This window comes from Apostichopus japonicus, chromosome 8, assembly GCF_037975245.1.
Source record: "Apostichopus japonicus isolate 1M-3 chromosome 8, ASM3797524v1, whole genome shotgun sequence".
NCBI classification, from domain to species: domain Eukaryota; kingdom Metazoa; phylum Echinodermata; class Holothuroidea; order Aspidochirotida; family Stichopodidae; genus Apostichopus; species Apostichopus japonicus.
Window position 1 is genome coordinate 36,963,185 of NC_092568.1, and position 17,006 is coordinate 36,980,190.

At 36.6% G+C, this 17,006-nt stretch overlaps 1 protein-coding gene across 4 annotated transcripts in view; it reads right to left on the reverse strand.

Annotated features, from left to right (window-relative positions):
• Positions 1 to 8,116: 8,116 nt before the first annotated feature.
• LOC139971842 (uncharacterized) overlaps positions 8,117 to 17,006 on the reverse strand; it is a 47,196-nt gene continuing 38,306 nt past the window's right edge. Inside the window, exons 5-6 of one of the 4 annotated variants that reach the window (XR_011794511.1) lie at positions 9,061 to 10,398; positions 8,117 to 8,649 (exon numbers count right to left, since the gene is read on the reverse strand). The gene's annotated coding sequence lies outside the window, so the exon portion shown is untranslated. Of the gene's footprint in view, positions 10,399 to 17,006 lie in introns of all 4 variants that reach the window. The other 3 variants (XR_011794510.1, XR_011794509.1, XM_071978612.1) reach the window with 3 other exon arrangements.

The window sequence follows — 17,006 nt, forward strand, 5'->3', positions numbered from 1 at the left end:
CCATGCGAAGTGAGATGCTTTTGTGAACGAAGGGACAGGGGAAATAGACAGAATTGGCGAAGTTTTTTAGTCTGTTAATGTTAAGGAACTAAATGAAGGCACAAACTGTACCTCATTCTTAAGGCTCAATTACTCAATTGACAAGTGAAGTTTTTATTGATGTTATATATTCTTTGTCTGTTTGCACGTAGGAGATCGGAAAATAAACTCCTAGGTTAAACGTATCACAAAAAAATTAGATTAGTGTACCCGAGAGGTTAAACTTCGGAAAATAACCCTAAACTAACCTGCTTTATTGATTTTGGGGAGATTTTGTGAGTCATCACCATTCTTTTTTATGCTTGGATATTAAAGAGGATGAAATAAACTACTGATGGTCTTAAAAATCATGAGGATTGAATGTGATTTAAGGTATTTTATAAAATCGCAATGCAAAAATATTACACTACAGAGCGAAAACAGGTAATTTGACAACCCCAATGTTTTGCTAAATATAACCCCGTGATAATTTTTGTGCCATCAAATGACCACCATCAATATATGCAGAGGACATTATTCTTTCATTTTCATAACGTTTCATGACAATCGAAGGGGGTCTACTCTCAGCAGCAGGCGGATTCCGGCAGTGCCCTCATCGGTTCAATGCAAAATACTACACTAAAGAGCGATAAAAGCAAAAATGACAACCCCATTAATTGCTCAATTTCACCCCGTGATAATTTTTGTGCCATCAAATGACTATCATAAATGAATGGAGGGGACACTATTCTTTCATTTTTCATGACTTTTCATGACAATCGAAGTGGATCTACTATCAGCAGCAGGCGGATTCCGGCAGCGCCCTCATCGGCTCAATGCAAAAATGCTACACTAATGAGCGAAAACTGTAAAACTGACAACCCCAATTATTTGCTCAATTTACTACCGTGATAATTTTTGTGCCATCAAATAACCACCTTAAATGAATGAAAGGGACATTATTCTTTCATGTTTATGACATTTTATGACAATCGAATTCGGTCTACTATCAGCAGCAGGCGGATTCCGGCAGCGCCCTCATAAGCTCAATGCAAAAATGATACACTAAACAGCGAAAACAGCCAAAATGACAACCCTAATTAATTGCTCAATTTAACCCGGCCCGTGATAATTTTTGTGCCATCAAATAACCACCTTAAATGAATGTAAGAGACATTATTCTTTCATGTCCATGACATTTTATGACAATCAAAGTGGGTCTACTATCAGCAGCAGGCGGATTCCGGCAGCGCCCTCATCGGTTCAATGCAAATTACTACACTAAAGAGCGAAAACAGCAAAACTGACAACCCCAATTATTTGCTCAATTAAACCCCGTGATAATTTTTGTGCCATCAAATAACCACCTTAAATGAATGTAAGAGACATTATTCTTTCATGTTCATGACATTTTATGACAATCAAAGTGGGTCTACTATCAGCAGCAGGCGGATTCCGGCAGCGCCCTCATCGACTCAATGCAAAAATACTACACTAAAGAGCGAAAACAGCAAAACTGACAACCCCAATTAATTGCTCAATTTAACCCGGCCCGTGATAATTTTTGTGCCATCAAATAACCACCTTAAATGAATGTAAGCGACATTATTCTTTTATGTTCATGACATTTTATGACAATCGAAGTGGGTCTACTATCAGCAGCAGGCGGATTCCGGCAGCGCCCTCATCGGTTCAATGCAAAAATACTACACTAAAGAGCGAAAACAGCAATAATGGCAACCCCAATTAATTGCTCAATTTAACCCGGCCAGTGATAATTTTTGTGCCATCAAATGACCACCATGAAAGAATACAAGAGACACAATTCTTTCTTTTTCATGACGTTTCATCACAATAGAAGTGTGTCTTCTATCAGCAGCAGGCGGATTCCGGCAGCGCCCTCATCGGCTCAATGCAAAAATTCTACACTAAACAACTAAAACAGCAAAAATGACAGCCCCAATTAATTGCTCAATTAAACCCCGTGATAATTTTTGTGCCATCAAATGACCACCATCAATATATGCAGAGGACATTATTCTTTCAATTTCATGACATTTCATGACAATCGAAGTGGGTCTACCATCAGCAGCAGGCGGATTCCGGCAGCGCCCAAAATATAATATAAGTGAGTGGTATAGAAATGCTTTTTTTTCTAGCTATTCGGTTTTCAAAACTATTCAGCTTTGAAATATGCAAAATATCTGGTTCTGACCAGATCATAACGTTGTGTCATTGGGCAAGGCAAAATCTCCATTGCCTCTCTTCACCCAGGTATATAAATGGGGACTTGCGAGGTAACTTGTTAATACAGTTGCGTGCGCCGGTTTGTGGCTGAACCCATATGTACTGTGGGAACTTCTCCGAGGTGACAAGTAGATAGGTGGTGTGACGAGTTACCAGTGACCAGGGCTTAAGTTGTTACGTCGTGTGACGGGGCCTTGGCCTTGAACAAGACTGTTAAGGCCCGGTCACACTACAGCGATATTTTATCGGAATACGGTCCGATTTTTCCGATTTTAGGCCGAAGAGTGAGGTTTGTGGCAGTGAATGTAATGAATGCAGTGGAATATTCGAATACCTACTCCAAAACTGAGGGGTTCTGGAACGGACTACATTCTGAAGTGACGTCACATCGAAAAACGATAAAAATCGGAAGAGAAATCGGATAGCTATCCGATAAAAGGAAACAGAGTCAATATCAAAAGTTAGGAGAGGGCTATTCCACATCGGAATGGCTCAACAGATAGCAAATCAGGTCCTTTATCACTGTGGCTAGAAGACCCGAACGAAAAACAGGCTGTTTCGATTCCTCCGGGAAAATCGGATAGTATTCCGATAAAAAATCGGTATAGTGTGACCGGGCCTTTAACCTTTAACTTTAATTTGGCAGTGATGACGTCGGCTCCTGTATGCAGGCCAAAATAATCAGTACTTTTCACTGATGAGGAATGAAATCCCTGTTTAACATTGCCGAAATGAATGAAGAAGAATAATTTGCATAAACAAGAATGTAGCTATGTTACTTATGGAAAGGGACACTTCTTAGGTCATTTAGTTTACAGAAATTGGGTGTTTGGATTCTGGGATTGGAGGGGGGGGGGATTCGTGAGGATGGGTCAGTAGGTATACAAATTACACACAAACATACGTATAATGACCACACAATCATAAGCAAGAGTTGCAATGTGTAAACGCTATACTGTTGCTAACGTCTTCAGATTTGCGAGAGAGAGAGAGAGGGGGGGGGGGGTGTCTGGGGGAGGGGAATGGCGGTGTATAGAAATAATATATGATGAAGAATGGAAAAAGACCGCGCTACTTTCCCGCTGTGCAAGCCATGCATTAATCAGTTCATTTCCATATATATATATATATATATATATATATATATATATATATATATATATATATATATATATATATATATATATTCTATATCCTAAAAGCCAACATTTAACAATCGCTATATGATCTCACTATAAAAGCCTCAATTGAAAAGCGACACTTCCTGCGTCATCACCTTTCAGTGACCTTATACTGCCAAAAATAATGCATCCTTGTATCTAATGTTAAAAATAATCACTAATAACAAAGAATGCGCTAATCAGTGTATCAATTGGATTTTAAACTGCCTGGCGAAATATAAAGTATAATCATAAACACCAGAGGGAAACTAATTAAAAAAAAAGAAAGGAAGAAGGTGTATCTGATATAATAAGAAAAGAACTGTATGTTTATATGTATATATATATATATATATATATAAATGAAAATCGTAATGAGTTGGAAAATCAAGAACAGTGAAAAAACTTTCAGCCTCCACCGGGATTCGAATCACGGGCCTGTATGCGGACACCCTAACCACTAGGCTATGGACGCTGATTGTATGTCCAGAGCTTCGAAACCGGTAAGGAAGGTCGTAATTCCACTGTAGGTGTTTGTCACCTGTATCGAACAATACTAGTTCTGTTTTTGGTGAAATATTTTGCCTTACTCTAGAGAAAAACAATATATATATATATAGGCTATATATATATAGGCTATATATATATAGGCTATATATATATAGGCTATATATATATAGGCTATATATATATATATATATTTAAAAATAATAAAAAGTAAGATTTAGCAACAGCTGGGTACTTTACTACTCTACTCGGTTTAATTTCACGATTCTTTTTTTATCGCAGAGTACGCTTGTGTAATACAATAACAGAGATATATCAATCATATACATGCATGCAACAAAGCAAAGATTAATGAAAGAATAGGATGATAAGAGAAGGGTGAAAAGAGGCAGAGTCGTCAGTGTGTTTATTTATGAATCTTTTTAGCAATCAATAAACGATGTTTAATAGAGATTCAAAATGATGCATGAGTGATTGCTAAAACTTATTAAAAATATGATATCCGATCACTCATCCGTTGACAATATAACCGTTATATCATTAAAGATATAGATCAGGGTAAAGACAAAATCACACCTGCATATATCACACTGAGTGTGAAATGAAAAGCTGTATTTTGAGCATATATATGGTTAAGTTAAATTTTGTTAGATTCTGACCAAGTCTCAGTTTAGTTGCACATAATTTGTTACCCCATAATATCTCACTAAGTAATCGGTATGGTTGTCACGTCACCGCTGAATCATTGTGTAATCATTGTGTAATCAATTCAAAGCTTTGCCAAAGATAGAATCATTTTGCATTTAAGTCACCTTACATTAAACAAAGTTTTCTCAAAGTAGAGGGCGAAGTCTTAGACACCTCCCCCAGGACAGCATTCCCGGCACGGGGTGACAATAGGAAGAATCCGCCACGGGTGCCAGCTATTCTAGATACGCCACTGGATTTACCATATTGTTATAGATATAGTTTCTTTTCTTGTTCCTTTATACTCTTGTTGGCTATAACTTGGAGTATTCCTATTCATTGGAGTCAAAAGGTTACCGACCTACAACAGGCTCATTTTTTTCCGTTGACACAATGGATGTAAACGTAATCATGCAAGGTATAACGGCCATGGCACCATTTCTTTTCTATTTACCCGTTGTGATACATCTGGTATCAATGAAGGCGTTAACGTTGGTCAAGACGATAATGAAATGAGGACCAGAAAGGGGGAGGGGGTGACTGACCAGTCGGCCAATCGGAGATGGGCACACAGCAATGGGGGGGGGGTGGTGGGGGGGGGGGGGTGGGGAGGTTATTAGCCGCCAAATCAAATCCGATATTCAGTAAGTGTAGTACAATATTTGTTCCATAGTTCTATCTATGCGTGTTGTTATCACTAAGAGAGTAAACGAAAGAAATAAAACGTCTACAAGCTTTTAATGCATAAAAGAATATATATTTTTTAGCTTCACTCACATCCAAGCAGGTTTGGTTATTATTTAAGGATGAATTTAGTCTTAATACGTCATATTGACTGTCCAAGAAATAGGAATGAGTTGAGTGTCGGTAATGTTTCTGTATATAGTCTGGTTTGCGAGTTATTAATCTTTAAAGTATGCTCAAGTCCTGGAATGCTCCTTTAAGGATAATTCGATGATGACGTCAGTTCCTCAGTGTAGGCCTAAATGTTAATCCATTGTTTAACAAGAGCACAACGGGCACTATGGTTCCTTGCTTAAATGGAATATTAAAGTGTTGTAATACATGAACCAGCTATTAACCAACAACTGTATTCCATGTTTGGTTACAATCCGATTTAAGGTTGTGTAGTTACTGGAATTTTAATATTTTGGCCTCTCTCCAAACAAGAGCTCAAAGGGCACAATGGTTCCTTGCTTAGTGGAATATTAAAGCGTTGTATGTCCTCACCTAATATCATAATATTTATGCCCACGTGTACCATGTATTAACCAAACACTGTATTCCATATTTGGGTACAATCTGATTTAAGTTTTTGGCGTTATTGGAATTTGAAATTTTGTCCCCTCCCAAATACTTTGGCTCAATAAAATTTGCGTCTAAATGGCCCCAAAAATAGTTGACCCAAATAATGTGGCTAAAAGACATTGCCCCCTCCCGCAATATTGAATCCCAAACACTGTGGACCCCAAAATATTGGGCCCCACAAATTCGTGCCGGAATGCATTTGAGGTGTAAATAAAACATTTGGGCCCACTCAGCCCAAATATGGGCTCAGGAGTTTTTGGGGCCCAGATGGCCTGCATGTACCAGCTATTAACCAACAAAGGTCTCAAGTTATTACAATGTAATTTTTTTACGTTTGACTCCATAACCTCATTAATTTTCATAAGGTCAGTGCTAAAAACGATAGGGCACACCTCACTATAATACATCCACAGATATCCAACACTACGTACGTTGTTGAGTTATCGTGAATCAAAGCAAGTGTTACAGACGCACACACACACGCCAACCTGACTGCATAGGTTCCTTTGCTTCCAGCAAGAAACCAAAAATGGCAAATAACTCAACCAAAATATTGTTCCTGTAACTTCATATGAACAGCAGAGCACCATTGGTCGACATTCAACACTATTTGTCACTGATAAACTGTTAATGTTAATTTAAACAAATATTTCAGGCTATAGATCTTGTTTTCCTATTGAGTTTTGTGTTGCATCTGAGAAACTGAACTAAGGGATAGTGTGTTAAACTATGTAGTCCAGCCGCTTTACTTGATAGGCCTCGGATGTACTGAAGGTTGTTTCTCAAATATTAAAAGTTGTAACGAAGTACATCCTGCGGTGATAACAGAACTGTTTAGCGGTCTATATACCAAAATTAATTTGGTGCTCTCAGTCAACCTTCAAGTTCTTTTCTGATGTTCGTGCACGCCATTGAATATTATGTCTCTTCATAATGATCTCGTTAATGACTGTAAAAATGATAGTTGGAAATTTAGAACCAGTGGGCCTTATACATTTTTACAATAAAGTTGCATTCAGAACTTGGGATTAATCTAGTCACTTTGTCCTGGGAGAGGATGCGAGGAGGGGATGGGGCTATGGGCAGTGTCGTAACTAGGCCAGTGCAGCTGGTGTGGACTCATTTTGCAAGGGCCCTTTGGTATGACCGATAACCGCCTGAAGATAAGTGTTTAAAATCAGACTATTTATTTGTTTTCTTAAGCAATGTTCAGTTCGTTAAGTTCTCTCACGATAACCATCAAATTACGAATTCAAACCAAAACCTGTCCTCAACAGAGAAAGCCTAAAAGTGTCATATCTAGATGTCAAGAGGTGACAAGTTTAGAAAGTTCTCAGCCAAAACCCAAACCATGAGTGGGCTTACTAGGTGAATGCAGACTCTCCTCTGTTGGCCCATTTCTATTGCTGCACCAAGGGTAGACTGCTCCCTGCAGCTCCACTGGTAGGACTGGGCCAGGGAGTAGGGGGGAGGAGAAGCGGGGGGGGGGGGTTGATTGCATGTCACCTGTTTATATCTGGTTATGCTTCTGGTCGAGTTGGCATATAGTACAGAGTTGTAATGAGACACCTCATCCTAAGTACAAGTAATTATCAGAGATTTTCCTGGCACCAGTTTAATCATAGACTCAAGTCACTGTGTTAGTTCTATGGGAAATTGTTTTACAATCTTCTTGGATTCGCTAACTACCTGACTGTTTTGTGACTTAAGTGTGGCTGTTTACAACACTGGCGTAATTACCGCAGCACTCTGCCCCTGATGATGACTCCCGGAAATGGATGGAACGAGTGACCAAAGAACATAGAGAGAATTAGTGTTGATAATTATCACGCTATGTTTATTCGATGAATCTTGCACTAATTAACAAATAGATAAATACATATATCTACATATAAATACATATATATATATACATATATACATATATATATATATACATATATATATATATATATACATATATATATATATATATATATATATATATATATATATATATATATATATATATATATATGTATATCCAGTAAGGATTATAATATCTTAAATGAAAAAAATGCTGCACAGTGAAACATTAACCAACTGCTTTAAAGCCTGGACTGTAGATACAGCAAACTGATGGACAATATAGTGAAGATATATATGCTGCAGATGTGACCATTAAACCAACAATGAAACAATACGGTGAATTCTCATTCTAAACAAACAAATGTATTATCACTAGTCTTATATCCTTTACATAACCCAACCGATGTAATCAGTTTAACAACTTCACATAATCATTACCCAACTGATTTAATCATAAACTGTTTACCTATCTTACATAATCACCATTATCATATACATGTAATCATACACTGTTTACCCCTTTCGTAATCATCCTTACCAAACTGATGTAATCATAAACTGTTTACCTCTATTCTGTAATCATCCTTACCCAACTGATGTAATCATAAACTGTTTACCAATCCTATGTAATCATCTTTATCAAACTGATGCTACCATAAACTGTTTACCTCCCTTCGGTAAGCATCCTTACCAAGCTGATGTAATCATAAACTGTTTACCAATCTCATGCAATCATCCTTACCAAACTGATGTAATCATAAACTGTTTACCTCCTTTCTGTATAATCATCGTTACCAAACTGATGTAAACATAAACTGTTTTCCAATCTTATGTAATCATCCTTACCAAACTGATGTAATCATAAACTGTTTACCTTCTTTCTGTATAATCATCCTTACCAAACTGATGTAATCATAAACTGTTTACCAATCTTATGTAATCATCTTTACCAAACTGATGTAATCATAAACTGTTTACCTCCTTTCTGTATAATCATCGTTACCAAACTGATGTAATCATAAACTTTTTACCAATCTTTTGTAATCATCCTTACCAAACTGATGTAAACATAAACTGTTTACCAATCTTATGTAATCATCCTTACTAAACTGATATAATCATAAACTGTTTACCAATCTTATGTAATCATCCTTACCAATCAGATGTTATCATACACAGTTTACCAATCTTACATAATCACCATTATCATAGACATGTAATCATACAGTGTCTAGCTCCCTTCGTTATCATTATTACCAAACTAATGTAATCATACACAGTTTACCAATCTTATGAAGTACCTAAAGAAGCCCTAATAATCATTGCCTGCTTACCGTGTTTACACAAATTAACTTTGAACTATTCTCAACATCACCTAAACGGATGGTTACCATAAATTCATTTTCATTGAGCTAATCTCAACATGACCTAAACCGATGGTTACAATGAATGCATTATCATTCCTACCCATCCAGTTTGACTATTTCACAATTAATAGGTTACTTCTCAATGGGGTTCTCCAGCCATCCCCATGAGCCAACAGAGGGTGCTGTCACAAGATCTTACCTAGTTTCCTGAACTTGACAAGCTGCAGTCTCAGACTGTACATCACATCGGTACTGTGAGCTTATCACTAATAGTATATATACACAACTTCCTTTTAGTTATTGAAGTAGACAGGTTTTTGAAACATTTATTCAAAGTAAGAAGTCAAACTAATTGTTTAAACACCTTAACTTGTTGCATTTTAAATTCCTTTTTTTTAAACCTTGAACTAGTCAATTACCAAGCATGTGTGTATCCAAGCTTATCTGGCGAGTGCGAACGTGATACCTTGATTCAGGAATAATATCACAGTCCCCTTTGTCAAAATGCAAGAGAGCCCTTTCCTCTGCTGGAAAGTCTCTACCAATCAATTCTCAATAAACATCGAACATTAATATGTACATAGTAATTCAAATGGAATACAGAGAGTCAAGACCATAAATAAATTCTGTGTAAAACACTGTTATGCAATATACTGTTTGGGTAGACTATGCATAAAGGCTAGGAAAATATTACAGTGCATTTGATTCAGCAATACAACCTTTTAAGATGTATTTTTTTGTGAGAAATGCATGTTGAAAATTCCAATAGGCTATCCCATCCACCCCATAACGTGATATGGGTAACTACTCTTATTGAGAACAAGTATCTGAACATATACCTGTGCAAACAATATTAGTATATATATTATTTCAGGACTGATAGCAATACATAAGAATGTGTGTGTGTCTGCACTTGTTTTGTATTCTGACTAAGGGCTTGAACAAAGGAATTGCGAGTCTTCAGACGGTAAGAATCACCAGGTCCTCAGAAAAGACGGGTCTTATCTTCATTTGTGTGTATTTGATGTAAAAATCACCTCCAGGTAGAAGATACCAGTATATCCTTGATAGAGCATCATCTGCTGCCATATAGTTACCATTGAGGTTAGATGCTGCACAGTTCGTGTACCACCAGGCACCATGGTGACTATCAGCACAGTTTCGACTGACTATATCATTGTCCTTGTCAAAGGTACTGAAGGCAGAGTTAAGATGAGAACTCAAAGCAAGACCACCAGGTAAACCTCCATTTATGTCTGTGAATTAAACAAATAAAGATATTCCCTTAAACTAAAATCCATCACAATTAAGGGACCTAATCACAATATAGACACATTAAACAATTAGTAAATATGATTGGATATATGTTGCATCTGTAGAGTGATATCTCTACATATCACTACACAACAGAACATTAATGCTCAATCTCTGTGACAGTCTACATCACATATCACTGTGGTATTTGAGTTATGTTATATCTCAGCATGTGACTGGTAGGAAGTTGTGCTCGTCTTTGTGTGATGACTCAGCATGTCACTGTAAGAGCATTATGCTTGGTCTACTGTCTTATCATATCACTGTCAGTCATAATGCTTGGTTTATGAGCTGTCGGTAAAGATGCTAGGATTATGTGATGTCTTAGCATATCACTGTATGTCGTTATGCTTGGTTTATGTGATGTCTTAGCATATCACTGTCTGTCGTTATGCTTGGTTTATGTGATGTCTTAGCATATCACTGTATGTCGTTATGCTTGGTTTATGTGATGTCCTATCATATCACTGTATGTCGTTATGCTTGGTTTATGTGATGTCTTAGCATATCACTTTCTGTCATGCTTGGTTTATATGATGTATAAGCATATCACTGTCAGTCATAATGCTTGGTTTATGTGTTGTCTTATCATATCACTGTCTGTCGTTATGCTTGGCTTCTGTGTTGTCTTATCATATCACTGTCATTCATTTTGCTTGGCTTATGTGATGTCTAAGCATATCACTGGCTGTCGTTATGCTTGGTTTATGTGATGTCTGAGCATATCTCTGTCAGGCATAATGCTTGGTTTATGTGTTGTCTTATCATATCACTATATGTAGTTATGTTGGTTTATGAGATGTCTGAGCATATCTCTGTCAGTCAGTATGCTTGGTTTATGTGATGTCTTATAATATCACTGTCATTCATTTTGCTTGGTTTATGTGATGTCTTATCATATCACTGTCATTCATTTTGCTTGGCTTATGTAATGTCTTAGCATATCACTGTATGTCGTTCTGCTTGGTTTATGTGATGTCTTAGCATATCACTGTCAGTAATTATATGTGATCTATGTGATATCTCACAGCTCGTAACAATTATCTTTAATAGTTTTTTTTTAACTGTAATTTTATATTTAAACATATTAATTAACCCAGGAACCATAGTGTAAGTTAATTCAATAACTGTTCATCCTGCTCCTTAGGACTAGTATAGACCAGCAGACAGCTATTTACCTTACTAATCATATTTTAATTATTACAATGATAGCAAATGATTTCTCACTGAATTATCTGGATTTTAATGCCTTGTTAATGCAGCAATGTAACAGGAAGGAATACTCTCAAGCAAACATAGTGTTGACTTTGTGGGCACCCACTCTGGAGTGAAGATAGCAGCAGTCATGAGCTTGGTTAATCCAATATCTGTCAAAGGTTTGCTCCTACAAACTATAAGGCAGCAATTAATAGGATCATAGCTGATTGATGCATTAGCTGAAATTGAAACGACCAACCCAGCTCCCACCCTTTTTAATTTCAACAAGCTAATGATGCCGCTGGGCAATTCCGTAAAGTCGGACGTACATTTCGGACAGTTTGTTCATCCATATCTCAATGGCTATATATAGGAGATAACTTTTCATTTGGGTTTTATGGAACATCTACCTTGTACTATTCTTATATGGAGTTTCATTCCTTGTCCTTCTAAATAAACTACAAAAGTACTCAAAAAACTCCCTGTGACGGACGTCCCCAGAGAAAGTGACTTTTTCAGATCGTAATTTTCTTTTGAAAATTTCTGTGAATTGGGATGGGATGCAATTTAAAACTACTATACATGTTATGAAGAAGACTCTTAACTACACATATCAGTAAACAAGCAGTTGAAACCTTTATCACTTCCCTGCAATATATTAAAAAAAATCCTCTGTGACGGACGTACAAATTTTTGTGGCGGACGTACACGTGTGAAATTATATAGTAAATGTACGTCCGTCACAAACAAAAGTGCTACTTGGTATCCCTGAAATTTTAATTTGTGACAGAGCTTCACCCAGAGTTTCCATTGTTGACAGATGTACACAATAATGCAGCTCATTTACTTGTGGCTAATGGAACAACTTAGGTAAAAGTAATAGTGAAAAGAAGGTTTACCCTCTCACAAAATTTCTATTCTATTGGAAATCCATATTTCACTTCAAGTTTTATGCAAATCATCAATGGTAAGCTCATTTAAAATTTTGTGTGCATCATTTCAAACAATACAGATGTTAGACCCATAGGGAGTTGAAGTTCTCTAGTAGGTCAGAATGATGGGTCTTCATTAACATTAAGATGGTATGAGCACCAATCCATTTTTCTTTCACTTTTCTTCACACCCTGTTTATTTACTTGACATTTTTTTTCTTAATTAAAATACATGTACTGCAAGCTTCTGTATGGATGATATACTGTAACAGCACATTTCAGCAAACAAGAAATTCAGAACTTCAGATGTGTGATACATTGTGTTGTATTGCTTTAGGAGCTCTTAGGCTGTGTTCACATTGGATCCCCTGTTCTTAGTCCTGTGTTGACAATTCAACCGCAAATATGTTTCCAAAACACTTGAACTCATGCTCCAGCTCTGATTTCCCACTCTGGGTCAATGAAGAGGAAGTTACAATATTTGTATGGTGACTCTCACAAAAGTGCAAATGCACAGAGTGTATGGCAAATTTCTAATAAAGATGAGTGTCACTAACTTCTGCATGCAATGTATATAGATTCAAGATTGAGGTGAAAGTGGGAGAAACAAGTCAGTGTTATAACACTGTTATAACAAGTGAAGTCAGTGTTAACCAGGGTGTGCATACTACAAATAGCTTTTCAGCAGTATTGCTGAATAGCTATGAGCATTTACTGGCAATAGTTCTTAAATATCTCATGTCAACATACAGAGATACAGCGGCACACCCTTGGTTAGTATAGCAACTATGAAACATTTATAAAGGTAATACACACAAACACTGTGAAGTTAAGGAAGAACCATCTGGTAACTCTGTCCACCAACTTAAAAATATGAGCAAATGTGGTTCAAAATTAACTTTTCTTCCACATAATGATACCTTAAACCCAACACAAAAGGTAATGAACCTAAAGCAAATGTAGAACAAATTACATCAAAACAATATTATGCATACTACAGCACTTAACAAAATACTAACAATTGCAATAACAGTTCTTGATGACTCTCAGACAATCTTCCTTCTAAAACTGATTTACAGTATTTACTAAAAACTAGTTGAACACAGTGTAATATATACAGTATGTTGGATATCGAAAGGAAACCTCATGGTCAGAGGGAAGGATAAATGGCAGAACTACAAGAAACAATGTTGTACACAAACAAATAGTTTGTAGCTAATAGTTCCATATACAATGTCCATGCATGGTTAGTTTGCCTAATAGTGAGTGGAACAGGCATGGTGTTATGTAGTTTGTTTGCCTTGACTTCGGTCACCTTGGTCCCCGAGTGTTCACACTCTGGAACTGATATCCCCCAGAACAGGGGACCAACATGTCACGGTCTGACCCTGAGAAGGATAGTATTTACACTAGGATGTTGATCTCGACCAGGGGATATGATTCGGTCGGATCCCCTCTGTGTGTTTTCTAATGTGAACAAGGCTTTTAGATGAAAGTTTAAATATCAATGTAGACAATAGCATACTGAACATGTGGTTCAATACCATGCCATTTCTTTGACATCTTGCCAAGTGCTAACCAATAACACAAATATATATGCTAGTTGACACTGAAGTATGCAATGTTTGCATACCACTACATTTATGCTAATGAAGCAACCACAAAACTACCTAATATCTGTGTTAATGACTGAATGGGTTTGATTATTAAATTCAGAGGTAATGTAGTGATAAACATGTTAAAATACATTGTTTATCTAAACAAAAATAATGTGACGGACGTACGCGTGACGGACGTACGTGACGGACGTACGAAAATACGTACGTCTGTCACAGCATTTTCTGAAAAAATAAAATCCTAGGGATTAAAGGCACATTATGTAATTATTGAGTGTTCAAAATGTGCATTGAATTGTAGATGTCTTGAAATCTGGGTACTTACTTCTGTATGAAATTGAAAAAAAATGTGATTTTTCTGTGCGGACGTACACATGACAATTTACATTTGTAAAAAAAGTTGTTCTCAGAAAACTGAAAATCCCTGCAACTTTATCTGTTTGTAATTTGAATCTACTTATTATATCACTTTAGCAAATCCAAGAATATGTATTCCTCTGGAGATACACAGGCAAAAATAGGCATTTTGTTTTGGGGTGATTTTTGTGAAACAAATTTGAGATTTTTTCGGTTGACTAATACACACCTTATTCTGCCTATAAACAATGTGTTCTATGAAAATTAGCTACATATTATGAAACTCCATAGTTTTAGCTTTCATCTAATACCCTACATGTAATGATTCAACGTGTTTTAAGTTTTGGTGAAAAGGGTTACTAGTTTACGGAACTGCCCCGCTGTTAAAACAAGTTCCCCTAAAAAGTGTCATATTTAAAAAAATGTTCACAAAGGGAACAAGTAGCCTACAATAGAGTAATGAATTGAAAGGTTTGCTTAGACTTGTAGACTTCACGGCATGGTTCAGACGCGGAAATGGATTTCATTTTACCTATAATAAGGCTTAAATTATTATCATGTGTAATAAAGAAACATGACATAGACCCGTTACTACAAAACTGGACATTTCACTATGTGTTAATGTGTGAAAATGTTTGTTAATGTATTTATGACCTCCGTAAAATTCTTACATTCTCACCTGTAATTTACCCTTCTGTCAGTGGCATGGGATTCTGGGGTTATTATCCGAAACAGTACTCGACAACCTTTGAGGCCCACATGCCAGGATCTTTCCATGAAGGTTGGGCCAGTTCCCACCAGACACCCCCCCCCCCACCATCACTCAGAATAGATGCTCAGAAAGCTACAGTAGTTTGGAGTATGGACTTGATGTTTAGTAAAAAAAGAAAAAAAAATTAAGATAAATCTTCTAACGTCTAGAAAAAAACAGCGAACCCACCAAAACTGATTTTTGTGACCCACAAGTCTTAATTTCATGATTTTCATCATCTTCTTTCCAGTAAATACTCGGTAAGTTTGGTAAAGGTGAGGCAACACCTTAAAACCAGGACGCAAAAATGTATTGACGTTTCCAATGTGGTAATTGGCTGTATTTTTAGGAAATCTAATACATGAAGCCTTTCTTAGGATATCATGCTAACAATTAGGCCTCAGATTCCACACATTGTTTTTCACTGACATGAAAAGACCACTACATTAGACTAACTAACCTAGAATGTGTGTGACGTTGTACCTGAACTGACTTAAATTGCAAAGTGAATTTCACCTTCTACCATAGTTGATTGTACACACACCAGGACAGAAAACTGTTTAACTGATGTCTGTGTGCGTAATGTAGACAATTAGACCACTGTTGGATATTGTTGCTTAAATATATTAACTCTATCCCATTACAAATAATGGAATCTTATATATTGTCAAATTTCCACAGTCTTCATTTGGAAGAGAAACATTCTGAAAGATTTTGGGCTCAGCTCTGGTTTGTGTTGAAATGCCCAATTCCTCATTTCCCCATTTTTGATTACTTCAACAAATCTAAAATGACCTCATTATCTGAGAGAAAGAGCCTACTATTGTGACAGACAGATTGATTTTGTAATTAACTCTAAATCTATATCAAGTGAGCAACTCTGACATTCCCCAATTTATAGAACCTGTAATTAAACACTGTAATAAACCACAAGTGGACTGGAACTGTAGGTTCAAAATTAGTAAAGAAAATTAAGATTCAAAGGAAGATGCAAAGACCAATGGACTTAGACTTACCGTCCATCCTCCTCCATCAGTCATACTATACATATAAAACATATCGTCTATACTGTTGGATGTCATACTAGACTTACCGTCCATCCTCCTCCATCAGTCATATTATACATACATACAACATATCGTCTATACTATAGGATGTTATACTAGACTTGCCGTTCATCCTCCTCCATCAGTCATATTATACATATACAACATATCGTCTATACTATAGGATGTCATCCTAGACTTACCGTCCATCCTCCTCCATCAGTCATATTATACATACATACAACATATCGTCTATACTATAGGATGTCATACTAGACTTACCGTTCATCCTCCTCCATCAGTCATATTATACATACATACAACATATCGTCTATACTATAGGATGTCATACTAGACTTACCGTCCATCCTCCTCCATCAGTCATACTATACATATAAAACATATCGTCTATACTGTTGGATGTCATACTAGACTTACCGTCCATCCTCTTCCATCAGTCATATTATACATACATACAACATATCGTCTATACTATAGGATGTTATACTAGACTTACCGTTCATCCTCCTCCATCAGTCATATTATACATATACAACATATCGTCTATACTATAGGATGTCATCCTAGACTTACCGTCCATCCTCCTCCATCAGTCATATTATACATACATACAACATATCGTCTATACTA